The 17,277-nt window shown below is 56.7% G+C and overlaps 1 long non-coding RNA gene across 1 annotated transcript in view; it reads right to left on the reverse strand.

Annotated features, from left to right (window-relative positions):
- LOC141176487 (uncharacterized) overlaps positions 1 to 15,715 on the reverse strand; it is a 150,786-nt gene extending 135,071 nt beyond the window's left edge. Inside the window, exons 1-2 of the long non-coding RNA XR_012253169.1 lie at positions 15,380 to 15,715; positions 8,331 to 8,417 (exon numbers count right to left, since the gene is read on the reverse strand). This is a non-coding gene — a long non-coding RNA (uncharacterized lncRNA). The remainder of the gene's footprint in view (positions 1 to 8,330; positions 8,418 to 15,379) is intronic.
- Positions 15,716 to 17,277: the final 1,562 nt, after the last annotated feature.

Genomic DNA, 17,277 nt, shown 5'->3' on the forward strand with positions numbered 1-17,277 from the left:
TTCCAAATAAATACCAGTAGCGCAGTGAAGGATGGACATGGTGGAACAGGTTTCTATTAAAGTGCTTGAGCATATATTATGGATGCACCAAAATTCTGTAGTATAATAAAGCCTGCATCTTGGAGGGTTTCGTCCATATCTGGAGTAATATTAATAAAAATGTGGAGTTGGTGCATCCCTAGTATACTGCTATATCACTAGTAACACAATGGGACACACACAAAGCACTGTGTGCTGCCACCTAGACAGGGTAGCTGCTCAGCAGTGAGGGGTGAGGATTCGGCACAGATTGTCTATGATGACAGATATGTTGAGCTGTCCTCCACATTTATCTGATCGAAACTAGAGGGCTCCACAGCAAACAGTCTTAGCATATCCAGTTCTAGGGGATGAATGCAGCCGCTGATCACCAGGGAATGAAGAGGACCTCCAAAGTCAACAGTGCTGAGTTGCTGCAGAGTGCCCGCCGCTATATGTTGGCCAGATGCCCCCCACTCGGCCCAGTCCCACGCAGATTGTGTTCTCAGATAGAGCTGAGGATCGCAACAGAAACATTTGTATCTCAATGATATCGCAGTACGGTCTTCTATTTAAAACCATTATAAGAAAACTCACATGCAAAAATACTTATTTTATATATATATAAACCTTTAGGCACAATGGATATTGATGCAAATCAAGGTATTTATTCAGACAATAAATTGTTCATGATACAGATGTTTGACCAACATTTCGGCCTCAGCCTTTATCAAGGTTTATCTAAAACAATACAAAAATGGGAAGAACTGTATAAAAAACGAAAATCCATCGTCTCATGATAAATCAAATTACAATCATATCTGAGAAAAAGAGGGGGGGTAACAAATAAGCCGACACTCAGCACATGAAAATATCTCATATAAATGAATACAAAGCGGTGCTTCATTCCAGAGTTAACCACTAAAGAGGAAGAATAAAAAAATATACACGATTTAGTTATGGATTGTAACACATATATGCTTCAAGTGTAAAACAACCTCCTTCAAAAGAGTAAAAAGGGGGGACATACTATGAGGTCAGACGTATCACAGGTATCAAAAGAGCCTAAGCGTAATGACACCATATACGCCCTACAGTATATGCCCCTCATCCTTCTATATGCCCCATCCTGGTATATGGAATATGGTCCCCATCCTGGGTAGGTGTATATGCCCCTCCATCCATCCATCCTGAGTAAGTGTATATGCCCCTCCATCCATCCATCCTGGGTAGGTGTATATGCCCCTCCATCCATCCATCCTGGGTAGGTGAATATGCCTCTCCATCCATCCATCCTGGGTAGGTGAATATGCCTCTCCATCCATCAATCCCTGGGTAGGTGTATATGCCCCTCCATCCATCAATCCTGGGTAGGTGTATATGCCCCTCCATCCATCCATCCTGGGTAGGTGAATATGCCTCTCCATCCATCAATCCTGGGTAGGCGTATATGCCTCTCCATCCATCAATTCTGGGTAGTTGTAGATGCCCCTCCATCCATCAATCCATCCTGGGTAGGTGTTTCGGCCCCTCCATCCATCCTGGGTAGGTGTATTTGCCCGTCCATCCATCCTGGGTAGGTGTATATGCCTCTCCATCCATCCATCCTGGGTAGCAGTATATGTCCCTTCCTCCATCCATCCTGGGTAGGTGTATATGCCCCTCCATCCATCCTGGGTAGGTGTATATGCCTCTCCATTCATCCAACCTGGGTAGGTGTATATGCTTCTCACTCCATCCAACCTGGGTAGGTGTATATGCCTCTCCATCCATCCATCCTGGGTAGGTGTATATGCCTCTCCATCCATCCATCCTGGGTAGGTGTATATGCCTCTCCATCCATCAATTCTGGGTAGTTGTAGATGCCCCTCCATCCATCAATCCATCCTGGGTAGGTGTTTCGGCCCATCCATCCATCATGGGTAGGTGTAGATGACCCTCCATCCATCCATCCATCCATTCATTCTGGGTAGGCGTAGATGACCCTCCATCCATCCATCCTGGGTAGTCTATTCTAGTATGTGTTTATGCCCCTCCATCCATCCATCCATACTGGGTAGGCGTAGATGGCCCTCCATCCATCCATTCTGGGTAGGCGTAGATGACCCTCCATCCATCCATTCTGGGTAGGCGTAGATGACCCTCCATCCATCCATTCTGGGTAGGCGTAGATGACCCTCCATCCATCCATTCTGGGTAGGCGTAGATGACCCTCCATCCATCCATTCTGGGTAGGCGTAGATGACCCTCCATCCATCCATGCTGAGTAGTCTATTCTAGTATGTGTTTATGCCCCTCCATCCATCCTGGGTAGCAGTATATGTCCCTTCCTCCATCCATGCTGGGTAGGAGTATATGCCCCTCCATCCATCCTTGGTAGGAGAATATGCCCCTCCATCCATCCATTCTGGGTAGGTGTATATGCCCCTCCATCCATCCATCCTGGGTAGGTGTATATGCCCCTCCATCCATCCATTCTGGGTAGGTGTATATGCGCCTCCATCCATCCATCCTGGGTAGGTGTATATGCCCCTCCATCCATCCATCCTGGGTAGGTGTATATGCGCCTCCATCCATCCATCCTGGGTAGGTGTATACGCCCCCCCCATCCATACTGGATAGGTGTATATGCCCCTCCATCCATCCTGGGTAGGTGTATATGCCCCTCCATCCATCCATCCTGGGTAGGTGATTATGCCTCTCCATCCATCAATCCTGGGTAGGTGTATATGCCTATCCATCCATCCATCCTGGGTAGGTGAATATGCATCTCCATCCATCAATCCTGGGTAGGTGTATATGCCCCTCCATCCATCCATCCTGGGTAGGTGTATATGCCCCTCCATCCATCCATCCTGGGTAGGTGAATATGCCTCTCCATCCATCAATCCTGGGTAGGTGTATATGCCCCTCCATCCATCCATCCTGGGTAGGTGTATATACCCTTCCATCCTTCCTCAGTAGGTGTAAATGCCCCTCCATCCATCCATCCTGGGTAGGTGTATATGCCCCTCCATCCATCCATCCATCCTGGGTAGGTGTATATACCCTTCCATCCTTCCTCAGTAGGTGTAAATGCCCCTCCATCCATCCATCCTGGGTAGCAGTATATGTCCCTCCCTCCATCTATCCATCCTGGGTAGGTGTATATGCCCCTCCATCCATCCATCAATCCTGGGTAGGTGTATATGCCTCTCCATCCATCAATTCTGGGTAGTTGTAGATGCCCCTCCATCCATCAATTCATCCTGGGTAGGTGTTTCGGCCCCTCCATCCATCCTGGGTAGGTGTATTTGCCCGTCCATCCATCCTGGGTAGGTGTATATGGCCCTCCATCCATCCATCCTGGGTAGCAGTATATGTCCCTTCCTCCATCCATCCTGGGTAGGTGTATATGCCCCTCCATCCATCCTGGGTAGGTGTATATGCCTCTCCATCCATCCATCCTGGGTAGGTGTATATGCCTCTCCATCCATCCATCCTGGGTAGGTGTATATGCCTCTCCATCCATCAATTCTGGGTAGCTGTAGATGCCCCTCCATCCATCAATCCATCCTGGGTAGGTGTATCGGCCCATCCATCCATCATGGGTAGGTGTATATGCCCCTCCATCCATCCATTCTGGGTAGGCGTAGATGACCTTCCATCCATCCATTCTGGGTAGGCGTAGATGACCCTCCATCCATCCATCCTGGGTAGTCTATTCTAGTATGTGTTTATGCCCCTCCATCCATCCTGGTTAGGTGTAGATGACCCTCCATCCATCCATGCTGGGTAGGAGCATATGCCCCTCCATGCATCCTTGGTAGGAGAATATGCCCCTCCATCCATCCATCCTGGGTAGGTGTATATACCCCTCCATCTATCCATCCTGGGTAGGTGTATGTGCGCCTCCATCCATCCATCTTGGGTAGGTGTATATGCCCCTCCATCCATCCATCCTGGGTAGGTGTATATACCCTTCCATCCATCCATCCTGGGTAGGTGTATATCCCCCTCCATCCATCCATCCTGGGTAGGTGTATATGCCCCTCCATCCATCCATCCTGGGTAGGTGTATATGCCCCTCCATCCATCCATCCTGGGTAGGTGTATATGCCCCTCCATCCATCCATCCTGGGTAGGTGTATATGCCCCTCCATCCATCCATCCTGGGTAGGTGTATATGCCCCTCCATCCATCCATCCTGGGTAGGTGTATATGCCCCTCCATCCATCCATCCTGGGTAGCTGTATATGCCCCTTCATCCATCCATCCTGGGTAGCTGTATATGCCCCTCCATCTATCCATCCATCATGGGTAGGTGTATATGCCCCTTCATCCATCCATCCTGGGTAGTCTATTCTGGTAGCTGTATATGCCCCTCCATCCATCTATCCACCCTGGGTAGGTGTAGATGCCCCTCCATCCATCCATCCTGGGTCTGTGTATATTCCCCTCCATCCATCCATCCTGCGTAGGTGTATATTCCCCTCCAACCATCCATCCTGGGTAGGTGTATATGCCCCTCCATCCATCCATCCTGGGTAGGTGTATATGTATCTCCATCCATCCATCCTGGGTAGGTGTATATGCCCCTCCATCCATCCATCCTGGGTAGGTGTAGATGCCCCTCCATCCATAAATCCATCCTGGGTAGGTGTATCGGCCCCTCCATCTATCCTGGGTAGGTGTATATGCCCCTCCATCCATCCTGGGTAGGTGTATATGCCCCTCCATCCATCCTAGGTAGGTGTATATGCCCCTCCATCCATCCTGGGTAGGTGTATATGCCCCTCCATCCATCCTGGGTAGGTGTATATGCCCCTCCATCCATCCTGGGTAGGTGTATATGCCCCTCCATCCATCCTGGGTAGGTGTATATGCCCCTCCCTCCATCCTGGGTAAGTATATATGCTCCATCATCTATCCATCCTCGTTAGGTGTAGATGCCCCTTTATCAATCCATCCATCCTGGGTAGGAGTATATGCCCCTCCTTCCATCCTTGGCAGGTGAATATGCCTCTCCATCCATCAATCCTGGGTAGGTGTATATGCCCCTCCATCCATCCATCCTGGGTAGGTGTATATGCCCCCTCCCTCTATTCTGGTGAGTATATGCCTCTCCATCCTGGTGGGTATATGCCACCTCTCCATCCTGGTGGGTATATGCCCCCCTCCATCCTGGTGGGTATATGCCCCCCCTCCATCCATCCTGGTGGGTATATGCCTCCCTCCATCCATCCTGGTGGGTATATGCCCCCCCTACATCCATCCTGGTGGGTATATGCCCCCCCTACATCCATCCTGGTGGGTATATGCCCCCCCTCCATCCATCCTGGTGGGTATATGCCCCCCCTCCATCCATCCTGGTGGGTATATGCCCCCCCTCCATCCATCCTGGTGGGTATATGCCCCCCCTCCATCCATCCTGGTGGGTATATGCCCCCCTCCATCCATCCTGATGGGTATATGCCCCCCTCCATCCATCCTGATGGGTATATGCCCCCCTCCATCCATCCTGATGGGTATATGCCCCCCTCCATCCTTGTCGGCATAAGCCCCACCTTCATCCTTGTGGATATATGCCCCCCCTCCATCCATCCTGGTGGATATATGCCCCCTTCATCCATCCTGGTGGGTAAATGCCCCCCTTCATTGGTGGGTATATGCACACTCCCTACATCCTGGTGGGTATATGCCCCTTCCATCCATCCTGGTGGGTATATGCCCCCCCCCTCCACCCTGGTGGGTATATGCCTCCAACTACACCCTTGTGTGTATATGCCCCCATATATTCAATGCAAAGGAAAAAAAACAAACAAAACAATAAACGCTTCTACTCACCTTCCACGTTCCCACGCAGCGCTGTGTCTGTGTTGCCTGAGGATGTCGGCAGTGATAACAGCAGAGAGGCTGAGATCACCGCACGGCGACGCCGCAGATACTCACTCGGGGCCTCCACTCCCAGGCATTTCCTCCCCGGCAGCTCCTGTCATGGCACGCTCTGACTGAGCAGTGCGTGCGACGACAGGGGGAATGTACAGCTTACACTGCAGGCTCCACAAAGATGGCTGCAATCTTCTCCCACGGCTGCGACCTGAACAGCCAAGGGGGCGTGCCCAGGTCACAGCTAGAGGCAGGAGGAGCGGCCTGTAATGTTAGAGATAGAGTCGGTGACAGACTACTGTCTCTTATGGCCAGGGCTGCCGTAAATGAGGTGTGTAAGAGCGCTTCTTACACCCCCCCCCCCCCCAAATAAAAATGGCAGCCCCCAGTGGCCAATGTAAAAATAAATACATAAAAAACTAATAAAGTGGGATATTTAATTTTGTATTAAAAATAATTGATTACATAATTATTAATACAAAACATAAAATGGTGGCCCCTTCCCTGTAAGAATAGCACATGGCTCTTTTCACGTCTGGTTATTTCTCTAACAGGTAGAATATGCTCCGTTATAGACCGGGGACAGGTTTACAGATCTATTTTTTGTGGACGATTGATCTGTAAATCAGAACTGAGACCGGTCCGATTTCCATCCGATTTGTAGATAAAGATCATCTATTGAAGTCAATGAGTCTGTCAGAAAAATGGCCAGAACCAACCATGTTGCCTGTACTGCCTGTTCTCCAGGGTCTATAGGCCGGGCAAGCGAGGCCAGGAAACCTTTAGCTTTTTACTTTACATATAAAAAAATATGCCCCACTGAGGAGAAAAACTGCCACACTGACCAAAATCAGATGAAAATGAGAAAAAAAAACACTGATTAAAACCTGACATGTGAACGGGGCCTTAGGCCTTAATCAGATGTCAGCAGGGTCGGACTGGGGTGTCTGGGGCCCACAGGGGACATTGACTCTAGGGGCCACCTACAGCAATATGCAGATCTCTTTTCTCTGCTCTCCCTGTTATAGTGGAGCAGTGACTGGCGGCTCCTCACATCTACTGTGCACAGACTAGAACAGGGATGGACAATTTCTGGAGTTTGCATGAAAGAGCTACTTTGGTTAAAACAAGTGATCACAGATTCATGGGCTACACAGGATAGGTGATCACTTATTGATTGGAAGAATGGGGAAGTTTTATCCCTGACAGGACACTTATCACCATTTTAAAATGCAGCGACAGGTGGGACGTCTGACCACAGCCTCATTCGTTCTCTTGGGGGCTTCCAAAAAAGAGCAGCGCTCGCAGCCTCTGAGGGAATGAATGGATCAGTGGTCGAGTCGCACATGAGCTCCAGTCTAATGGGGAGAAAAGCTCCACATTCTGCCGATCGGTGCAGGTCCCAGTAGTCAGACCCCACCAATCAATAAGTTATCACTGATCCTGTGGAGAGGTGATGACTTGTTCTCACCGGAGAACCCCTGTAAGTGCATCTCAGACGCTCTGCTCCAAGTATTCCATCTCTAAGGCCACAGCCCCACTATCAGTATTCAGTCAGGATTATTCTCAGGAGTGGGAGCCAAAACCAGGTGAGGAACAATGAGAGAAAAGGTAGAATAGAAACAAGTCACCAATTCTGGATTTATCACCCACTCCTGCTTTTGCCTCTCACTACTGAGAAAAAATACTGACCAAATGCTGATAGTGAAGCCGTGGCCTCATGGAAAAAAATCTTTTCCTAGTTAATCTCAGCGAGAACAAATGACCGCCATACACAACATAATCCACTATAACAACACCAATAATACCACATACAAAAGGGACAAATATCACCACACCATGACCAGACCACATATTACCACCACATAGTGACCAAATAATACAATACTGATCAGGAATACAAACCACAATACTAACAACACTGTCACTATACATATGAGCTCTGTATATAGTGTCAGTGTACAGGTAATACAGTGATCCCCAGTGACATTATAAACAGGATCTCTGTATATCGTGTCAGTGTACAGGTAATACAGTGATCCCCAGTGACATTATAAACAGGATCTCTGTATATAGTGTCAGTGTACAGGTAATACAGTGATCACCGGTGACATTATACACAGGAGCTCTGCATATAGTGTACAGGTAATACAGTTATCACGAGTGACATTATACACAGGAGCTCTGCATATAGTGTACAGGTAATACAGTTATCACGAGTGACATTATACACAGGAGCTCTGCATATAGTGTACAGGTAATACAGTTATCACGAGTGACATTATACACAGGAGCTCTGCATATAGTGTACAGGTAATACAGTTATCACGAGTGACATTATACACAGGAGCTCTGTATATAGGTAATACACTGGTCAGCAGTGACATACACAGGAGCTCTGAATATACTATATAGTGTAAGTGTACAGTAATACACTGACTTACCAGTGATGTCTCTAGGTGAAGTTCTTCATCTTCGCTTTTCTTCATCTGGCACAGTCCGCCATCACTTCTTCCAGCCAGGAATCATCTCTGCAGAAAATAACACACAGTTATCAATAACTGATCTCTTTTAGAGCACATTCCCACTTTTCCCCAGGCTTCTACACTACACCAGTTGAAGAAATAAAGCGACATAGTGGCGCCCTGCACAGTAACAGGACCCCCCTTTTGTCCCCTCTTATGGAAAACAGTTTCCTAAAAAGTAAGCTATATTACAGAAGTAATAATGTCCCTAATTGGACTCTAAAGTAATAATGTTCCCCACTCGCCATCATAAACTAATAAAGTTCCTCAATCTGGCCCCTAAACAGTAATAAAGTCCCTTGTCCAGCGTGGCCCCCCCATCTATCCATCCTGACCCCCCCCATATATCCATTCTGGTCTCCATGTGTCCAGCCTGCCCCTCCCATATATCCATCCGGGCCTCCATGTGACCAGCCCGCCCCCCTTCAGATATCCATCCTGTCCACCTCATATATGCATCCCACCCCACCCCATATATCTATCCAGGTCCCCATGTGTCCAGCTTGCCGCCCTTCACCTTCATGTGTCCATCCAAGTCCCCATGTGTCCAGCTTGCTGCCCTTCACCTCCATGTGTCCATCCAGGTCCCCATGTGTCCAGCTTGCCGCCCTTTACCTCCATGTGTCCATGAAGGTCCCCATGTGTCCAGCTTGCCGCCCTTCACCTCCATGTGTCCATCCAGGTCCCCATGTGTCCAGCTTGCACCCCTTCACCTCCATGTGTCCATCCAGGTCCCCAACTTGGCCCCCTTCACCTCCATGGGTCCCCCCCATGCGTCCAGCCAGCCCCCCCCTTCAGCCCCGTGCCTCCATCCATATGTCTCCCCATGCGTCCAGCCAGCCCCCCCTTCAGCCCCGTGCCTCCATCCATATGTCTCCCCATGCGTCCATCCAGTCCCCCCCTTCAGCCCCGTGCCTCCATCCATATGTCCTCCCATGCGTCCATCCAGCAACCACCTTCAGCACCATACCTCCATCCATATGTCTCCCCATGCGTCCAGCCAGCCCCCCCCTTCAGCCCCATGTCCCCATCCATGTCCCCATGGGTCCAGCCAGCCCCCCCCTTCAGCCCCATGTCCCCATCCATGTCACCATGGGTCCAGCCAGCCCCCCCCCCTTCAGCCCCATGTCCCCATCCATGTCACCATGGGTCCAGCCAGCCCCCCCTTCAGCCCCATGTCCCCATGGGTCCATCCAGCCCCCCCCTTCAGCCCCATGTCCCCATCCATGTCACCATGGGTCCAGTCAGCCCCCCCCCTTCAGCCCCATGTCCCCATCCATGTCACCATGGGTCCAGTCAGCCCCCCCCCTTCAGCCCCATGTCCTCATCCGTGTCCCCATGGGTCCAGCCAGCCCCCCCCCTTCAGCCCCATGTCCCCCTCCGTGTCCCCATGGGTCCAGCCAGCCCCCCCTTCAGCCCCATGTCCCCATGGGTCCAGCCAGCCCCCCCTTCAGCCCCATGTCCCCCTCCGTGTCCCCATGGGTCCAGCCAGCCCCCCCTTCAGCCCCATGTCCCCCTGGGTCCAGCCAGCCCCCCCTTCAGCCCCATGTCCCCCTGGGTCCAGCCAGCCCCCCCTTCAGCCCCATGTCCCCCTGGGTCCAGCCAGCCCCCCCTTCAGCCCCATGTCCCCCTGGGTCCAGCCAGCCCCCCCTTCAGCCCCATGTCCCCCTGGGTCCAGCCAGCCCCCCCTTCAGCCCCATGTCCCCCTGGGTCCAGCCAGCCCCCCCTTCAGCCCCATGTCCCCCTGGGTCCAGCCAGCCCCCCCTTCAGCCCCATGTCCCCCTCCGTCCAGCCAGCCCCCCCTTCAGCCCCATGTCCCCCTCCGTGTCCCCATGGGTCCAGCCAGCCCCCCCTTCAGCCCCATGTCCCCCTCCGTGTCCCCATGGGTCCAGCCAGCCCCCCCTTCAGCCCCATGTCCCCCTCCGTGTCCCCATGGGTCCAGCCAGCCCCCCCTTCAGCCCCATGTCCCCCTCCGTGTCCCCATGGGTCCAGCCAGCCCCCCCTTCAGCCCCATGTCCCCCTCCGTGTCCCCATGGGTCCAGCCAGCCCCCCCTTCAGCCCCATGTCCCCCTCCGTGTCCCCATGGGTCCAGCCAGCCCCCCCTTCAGCCCCATGTCCCCCTCCGTGTCCCCATGGGTCCAGCCAGCCCCCCCTTCAGCCCCATGTCCCCCTCCGTGTCCCCATGGGTCCAGCCAGCCCCCCCTTCAGCCCCATGTCCCCCTCCGTGTCCCCATGGGTCCAGCCAGCCCCCCCTTCAGCCCCATGTCCCCCTCCGTGTCCCCATGGGTCCAGCCAGCCCCCCCTTCAGCCCCATGTCCCCCTCCGTGTCCCCATGGGTCCAGCCAGCCCCCCCTTCAGCCCCATGTCCCCCTCCGTGTCCCCATGGGTCCAGCCAGCCCCCCCTTCAGCCCCATGTCCCCCTCCGTGTCCCCATGGGTCCAGCCAGCCCCCCCTTCAGCCCCATGTCCCCCTCCGTGTCCCCATGGGTCCAGCCAGCCCCCCCTTCAGCCCCATGTCCCCCTCCGTGTCCCCATGGGTCCAGCCAGCCCCCCCTTCAGCCCCATGTCCCCCTCCGTGTCCCCATGGGTCCAGCCAGCCCCCCCTTCAGCCCCATGTCCCCCTCCGTGTCCCCATGGGTCCAGCCAGCCCCCCCTTCAGCCCCATGTCCCCCTCCGTGTCCCCATGGGTCCAGCCAGCCCCCCCTTCAGCCCCATGTCCCCCTCCGTGTCCCCATGGGTCCAGCCAGCCCCCCCTTCAGCCCCATGTCCCCCTCCGTGTCCCCATGGGTCCAGCCAGCCCCCCCTTCAGCCCCATGTCCCCCTCCGTGTCCCCATGGGTCCAGCCAGCCCCCCCTTCAGCCCCATGTCCCCCTCCGTGTCCCCATGGGTCCAGCCAGCCCCCCCTTCAGCCCCATGTCCCCCTCCGTGTCCCCATGGGTCCAGCCAGCCCCCCCTTCAGCCCCATGTCCCCCTCCGTGTCCCCATGGGTCCAGCCAGCCCCCCCTTCAGCCCCATGTCCCCCTCCGTGTCCCCATGGGTCCAGCCAGCCCCCCCTTCAGCCCCATGTCCCCCTCCGTGTCCCCATGGGTCCAGCCAGCCCCCCCTTCAGCCCCATGTCCCCCTCCGTGTCCCCATGGGTCCAGCCAGCCCCCCCTTCAGCCCCATGTCCCCCTCCGTGTCCCCATGGGTCCAGCCAGCCCCCCCTTCAGCCCCATGTCCCCCTCCGTGTCCCCATGGGTCCAGCCAGCCCCCCCTTCAGCCCCATGTCCCCCTCCGTGTCCCCATGGGTCCAGCCAGCCCCCCCTTCAGCCCCATGTCCCCCTCCGTGTCCCCATGGGTCCAGCCAGCCCCCCCTTCAGCCCCATGTCCCCCTCCGTGTCCCCATGGGTCCAGCCAGCCCCCCCTTCAGCCCCATGTCCCCCTCCGTGTCCCCATGGGTCCAGCCAGCCCCCCCTTCAGCCCCATGTCCCCCTCCGTGTCCCCATGGGTCCGTCCAGCCCCCCCTTCAGCCCCATGTCCCCCTCCGTGTCCCCATGGGTCCGTCCAGCCCCCCCTTCAGCCCCATGTCCCCCTCCGTGTCCCCATGGGTCCGTCCAGCCCCCCCTTCAGCCCCATGTCCCCCTCCGTGTCCCCATGGGTCCGTCCAGCCCCCCCTTCAGCCCCATGTCCCCCTCCGTGTCCCCATGGGTCCGGCCAGCCCCCCCTTCAGCCCCATGTCCCCCTCCGTGTCCCCATGGGTCCGTCCAGCCCCCCCTTCAGCCCCATGTCCCCCTCCGTGTCCCCATGGGTCCGTCCAGCCCCCCCTTCAGCCCCATGTCCCCCTCCGTGTCCCCATGGGTCCGTCCAGCCCCCCCTTCAGCCCCATGTCCCCCTCCGTGTCCCCATGGGTCCGTCCAGCCCCCCCTTCAGCCCCATGTCCCCCTCCGTGTCCCCATGGGTCCGTCCAGCCCCCCCTTCAGCCCCATGTCCCCCTCCGTGTCCCCATGGGTCCGTCCAGCCCCCCCTTCAGCCCCATGTCCCCCTCCGTGTCCCCATGGGTCCGTCCAGCCCCCCCTTCAGCCCCATGTCCCCCTCCGTGTCCCCATGGGTCCGTCCAGCCCCCCCTTCAGCCCCATGTCCCCCTCCGTGTCCCCATGGGTCCGTCCAGCCCCCCCTTCAGCCCCATGTCCCCCTCCGTGTCCCCATGGGTCCGTCCAGCCCCCCCTTCAGCCCCATGTCCCCCTCCGTGTCCCCATGGGTCCGTCCAGCCCCCCCTTCAGCCCCATGTCCCCCTCCGTGTCCCCATGGGTCCGTCCAGCCCCCCCTTCAGCCCCATGTCCCCCTCCGTGTCCCCATGGGTCCGTCCAGCCCCCCCTTCAGCCCCATGTCCCCCTCCGTGTCCCCATGGGTCCGTCCAGCCCCCCCTTCAGCCCCATGTCCCCCTCCGTGTCCCCATGGGTCCGTCCAGCCCCCCCTTCAGCCCCATGTCCCCCTCCGTGTCCCCATGGGTCCGTCCAGCCCCCCCTTCAGCCCCATGTCCCCCTCCGTGTCCCCATGGGTCCGTCCAGCCCCCCCTTCAGCCCCATGTCCCCCTCCGTGTCCCCATGGGTCCGTCCAGCCCCCCCTTCAGCCCCATGTCCCCCTCCGTGTCCCCATGGGTCCGTCCAGCCCCCCCTTCAGCCCCATGTCCCCCTCCGTGTCCCCATGGGTCCGTCCAGCCCCCCCTTCAGCCCCATGTCCCCCTCCGTGTCCCCATGGGTCCGTCCAGCCCCCCCTTCAGCCCCATGTCCCCCTCCGTGTCCCCATGGGTCCGTCCAGCCCCCCCTTCAGCCCCATGTCCCCCTCCGTGTCCCCATGGGTCCGTCCAGCCCCCCCTTCAGCCCCATGTCCCCCTCCGTGTCCCCATGGGTCCGTCCAGCCCCCCCTTCAGCCCCATGTCCCCCTCCGTGTCCCCATGGGTCCGTCCAGCCCCCCCTTCAGCCCCATGTCCCCCTCCGTGTCCCCATGGGTCCGTCCAGCCCCCCCTTCAGCCCCATGTCCCCCTCCGTGTCCCCATGGGTCCGTCCAGCCCCCCCTTCAGCCCCATGTCCCCCTCCGTGTCCCCATGGGTCCGTCCAGCCCCCCCTTCAGCCCCATGTCCCCCTCCGTGTCCCCATGGGTCCGTCCAGCCCCCCCTTCAGCCCCATGTCCCCCTCCGTGTCCCCATGGGTCCGTCCAGCCCCCCCTTCAGCCCCATGTCCCCCTCCGTGTCCCCATGGGTCCGTCCAGCCCCCCCTTCAGCCCCATGTCCCCCTCCGTGTCCCCATGGGTCCGTCCAGCCCCCCCTTCAGCCCCATGTCCCCCTCCGTGTCCCCATGGGTCCGTCCAGCCCCCCCTTCAGCCCCATGTCCCCCTCCGTGTCCCCATGGGTCCGTCCAGCCCCCCCTTCAGCCCCATGTCCCCCTCCGTGTCCCCATGGGTCCGTCCAGCCCCCCCTTCAGCCCCATGTCCCCCTCCGTGTCCCCATGGGTCCGTCCAGCCCCCCCTTCAGCCCCATGTCCCCCTCCGTGTCCCCATGGGTCCGTCCAGCCCCCCCTTCAGCCCCATGTCCCCCTCCGTGTCCCCATGGGTCCGTCCAGCCCCCCCTTCAGCCCCATGTCCCCCTCCGTGTCCCCATGGGTCCGTCCAGCCCCCCCTTCAGCCCCATGTCCCCCTCCGTGTCCCCATGGGTCCGTCCAGCCCCCCCTTCAGCCCCATGTCCCCCTCCGTGTCCCCATGGGTCCGTCCAGCCCCCCCTTCAGCCCCATGTCCCCCTCCGTGTCCCCATGGGTCCGTCCAGCCCCCCCTTCAGCCCCATGTCCCCCTCCGTGTCCCCATGGGTCCGTCCAGCCCCCCCTTCAGCCCCATGTCCCCCTCCGTGTCCCCATGGGTCCGTCCAGCCCCCCCTTCAGCCCCATGTCCCCCTCCGTGTCCCCATGGGTCCGTCCAGCCCCCCCTTCAGCCCCATGTCCCCCTCCGTGTCCCCATGGGTCCGTCCAGCCCCCCCTTCAGCCCCATGTCCCCCTCCGTGTCCCCATGGGTCCGTCCAGCCCCCCCTTCAGCCCCATGTCCCCCTCCGTGTCCCCATGGGTCCGTCCAGCCCCCCCTTCAGCCCCATGTCCCCCTCCGTGTCCCCATGGGTCCGTCCAGCCCCCCCTTCAGCCCCATGTCCCCCTCCGTGTCCCCATGGGTCCGTCCAGCCCCCCCTTCAGCCCCATGTCCCCCTCCGTGTCCCCATGGGTCCGTCCAGCCCCCCCTTCAGCCCCATGTCCCCCTCCGTGTCCCCATGGGTCCGTCCAGCCCCCCCTTCAGCCCCATGTCCCCCTCCGTGTCCCCATGGGTCCGTCCAGCCCCCCCTTCAGCCCCATGTCCCCCTCCGTGTCCCCATGGGTCCGTCCAGCCCCCCCTTCAGCCCCATGTCCCCCTCCGTGTCCCCATGGGTCCGTCCAGTCCCCCCTTCAGCCCCATGTCCCCCTCCGTGTCCCCATGGGTCCAGCCAGCCCCCCCTTCAGCCCCATGTCCCCATCCATGTCCCCATGGGTCCAGCCAGCCCCCCCTTCAGCCCCATGTCCCCCTCCATGTCCCCATGGGTCCAGCCAGCCCCCCCTTCAGCCCCATGTCCCCATCCATGTCCCCATGGGTCCAGCCAGCCCCCCCTTCAGCCCCATGTCCCCATGGGTCCAGACAGCCCCCCCTTCAGCCCCATATCCCCCTCCATGTCCCCATGGGTCCATCCAGCCCCCCCTTCAGCCCCATGTCTCCATCCATGTCCCCATGGGTCCAGCCAGCCCCCCCCTTCAGCACCATGTCTCCATCCATGTCACCATGGGTCCAGCCAGGCCCCCCTTCAGCCCCATGTCCCCATCCATGTTCCCATGGGTCCAGCCAGTCCCCCCTTCAGCCCCATGTCCCCATGTGACCAGCCTGCGACCCCTCCATATATGGATGATGACCAATGCTGGGAACACTCACCCAGAAAAACGTGGATATTGCACTTGACTTGAAGTTGAAGCAGGGAGAGCTGTAGCCGGGGCCTGCAGCCTTGTTTCCAGAGTGATGGTGAGAGAGCAGAGTGCAGGTCACCGCATACTCAGCCCAGGAGCCGGCTTAAAAGGCCAAGAGAGCAGGAGAGAAGAGGGCGGTGCGCGGTGCTGGTGCGGTGTTACATACCCGGACGGGAGCCGGTGTTACAAGGCCAATTCCAAGGGAGCAGGAGCCGGGACTGGAGAGCAGAGCGCGGCGTCGGCGTATCATAAGCCGGCAGGGGAGCAGGGAGAGGAGAGCGTGACGTCAGCGTGTCACCTGACACCACACAACTGCCAGCCACCAGCGGGAAAGCAAAGCGCGGTGCGTGTCACCGCCCACCAAGATCACGTCCTCCTGTCATGTGACTATGCGCGTCACCCGCTGTCACCACTGAATAGTAGGAGCGCCGTGCGCGACGCTACATTTCCTTCGGCTGCGCTTTTAAAGGGTCCGCACTTTTTAAGAGCCTCCGCTACCAATTCTCTCACTCTCTCATCGGGGCCCACCGGGAATTTATCACACCAGGCCAGTCCGACCCTACATGGGCCCATCAGGTAAAGTGATGGAATGAAGTTTTCTCTCCTCATGTTGAAAAATGACATTTTCTGCCACCTATTGATGAGAGAAAAAAAGTGATGAAGATTTACAAACTTCTAACATTAGTCAGTGAAAAACATACAGAACAAGGATGCAAATGGATTTTTTTTGGCAATCCAATCATTTGAATGGGCCAGCTTTATCTGCAAATCAGATTACAATCAAACATGTCTCAAATTTCTTTTGTGAACCATCAGCATCAGAAAAGGTCCATAGACTATAATTATTATGTTTTTATAAGCAAAGAAAAGGAACACAATGCAAACTCTAAAATCAGACATTTAAATGGATCAGTTTGGTGGGCAAACAGGGTCTGACTGGAGCACCGGGACACTGGACGATTATCCGGTGGGCCAGGGTCCTTGGCAGGACCCTGAGCAGGACGTAGAGGGGGCCCACTGGTTTCAACTGAATGTGCGTCCGAGGACATTTCATTAATGATCAGTATTGTAATATTCGGTCACTATGTTGTAATATCTGGTCCGGTCATGGTGTGGTATTTATCCCTGTATGTGTTATTATTTGGTCACTATGTGGTGTGGACATGGTGTGGTGGTATTTCTCCCTTGTATGTGCAATTATTTGGTCGCTATATGTTGGTAATATCTGGTCTGGTCATGGTGTGGCGATATTTCTCCCTTTTACAGTCTGAGGTATTGTTCGGTCACTATGTGGTGGTAATATGTGGTCTGGTCACGGTGTGGCTGTATTTCTCTCTTCTACGTGGGATTATTCGGTCGCTTTATGTTGGTAATATCTGGTCTGGTCATGGTGTGGCGATATTTCTCCCTTTTACAGTATAAGGTATTGTTCGGTCACTATGTGGTGGTCATATGTGGTCTGCTCACGGTGTGACGGTAGTTCTCCCTTCTATGTGGAATAATTTGGTCGCTATATGCTGCTAAAATCTGGTCTGGTCATGGTGTGGCGATATTTGTCCCTTTTACAGTATGAGGTATTGTTCGGTCACTATGTGGTGGTCATATGTGGTCTGCTCACGGTGTGACGGTAGTTCTCCCTTCTATGTGGAATAATTTGGTCGCTATATGCTGCTAAAATCTGGTCTGATCATGGTGTGGCGATATTTGTCCCTTATACAATATGTGGTATTATTCGGTCACTATGTGGTGGTAATATGTGGTCTGGTCACGGTGTGGCTGTATTTCTCCCTTCTACGTGGGATTATTCGGTCGCTTTATGCTGGTAATATGTGGTCTGGTCACAGTGTCACGTTAGTTCTCCCTTGA

This window comes from Phyllobates terribilis, unplaced genomic scaffold (assembly GCF_046119375.1).
Source record: "Phyllobates terribilis strain yellow unplaced genomic scaffold, ASM4611937v1 Scaffold_27__1_contigs__length_16484149, whole genome shotgun sequence".
Lineage (NCBI taxonomy): Eukaryota > Metazoa > Chordata > Amphibia > Anura > Dendrobatidae > Phyllobates > Phyllobates terribilis.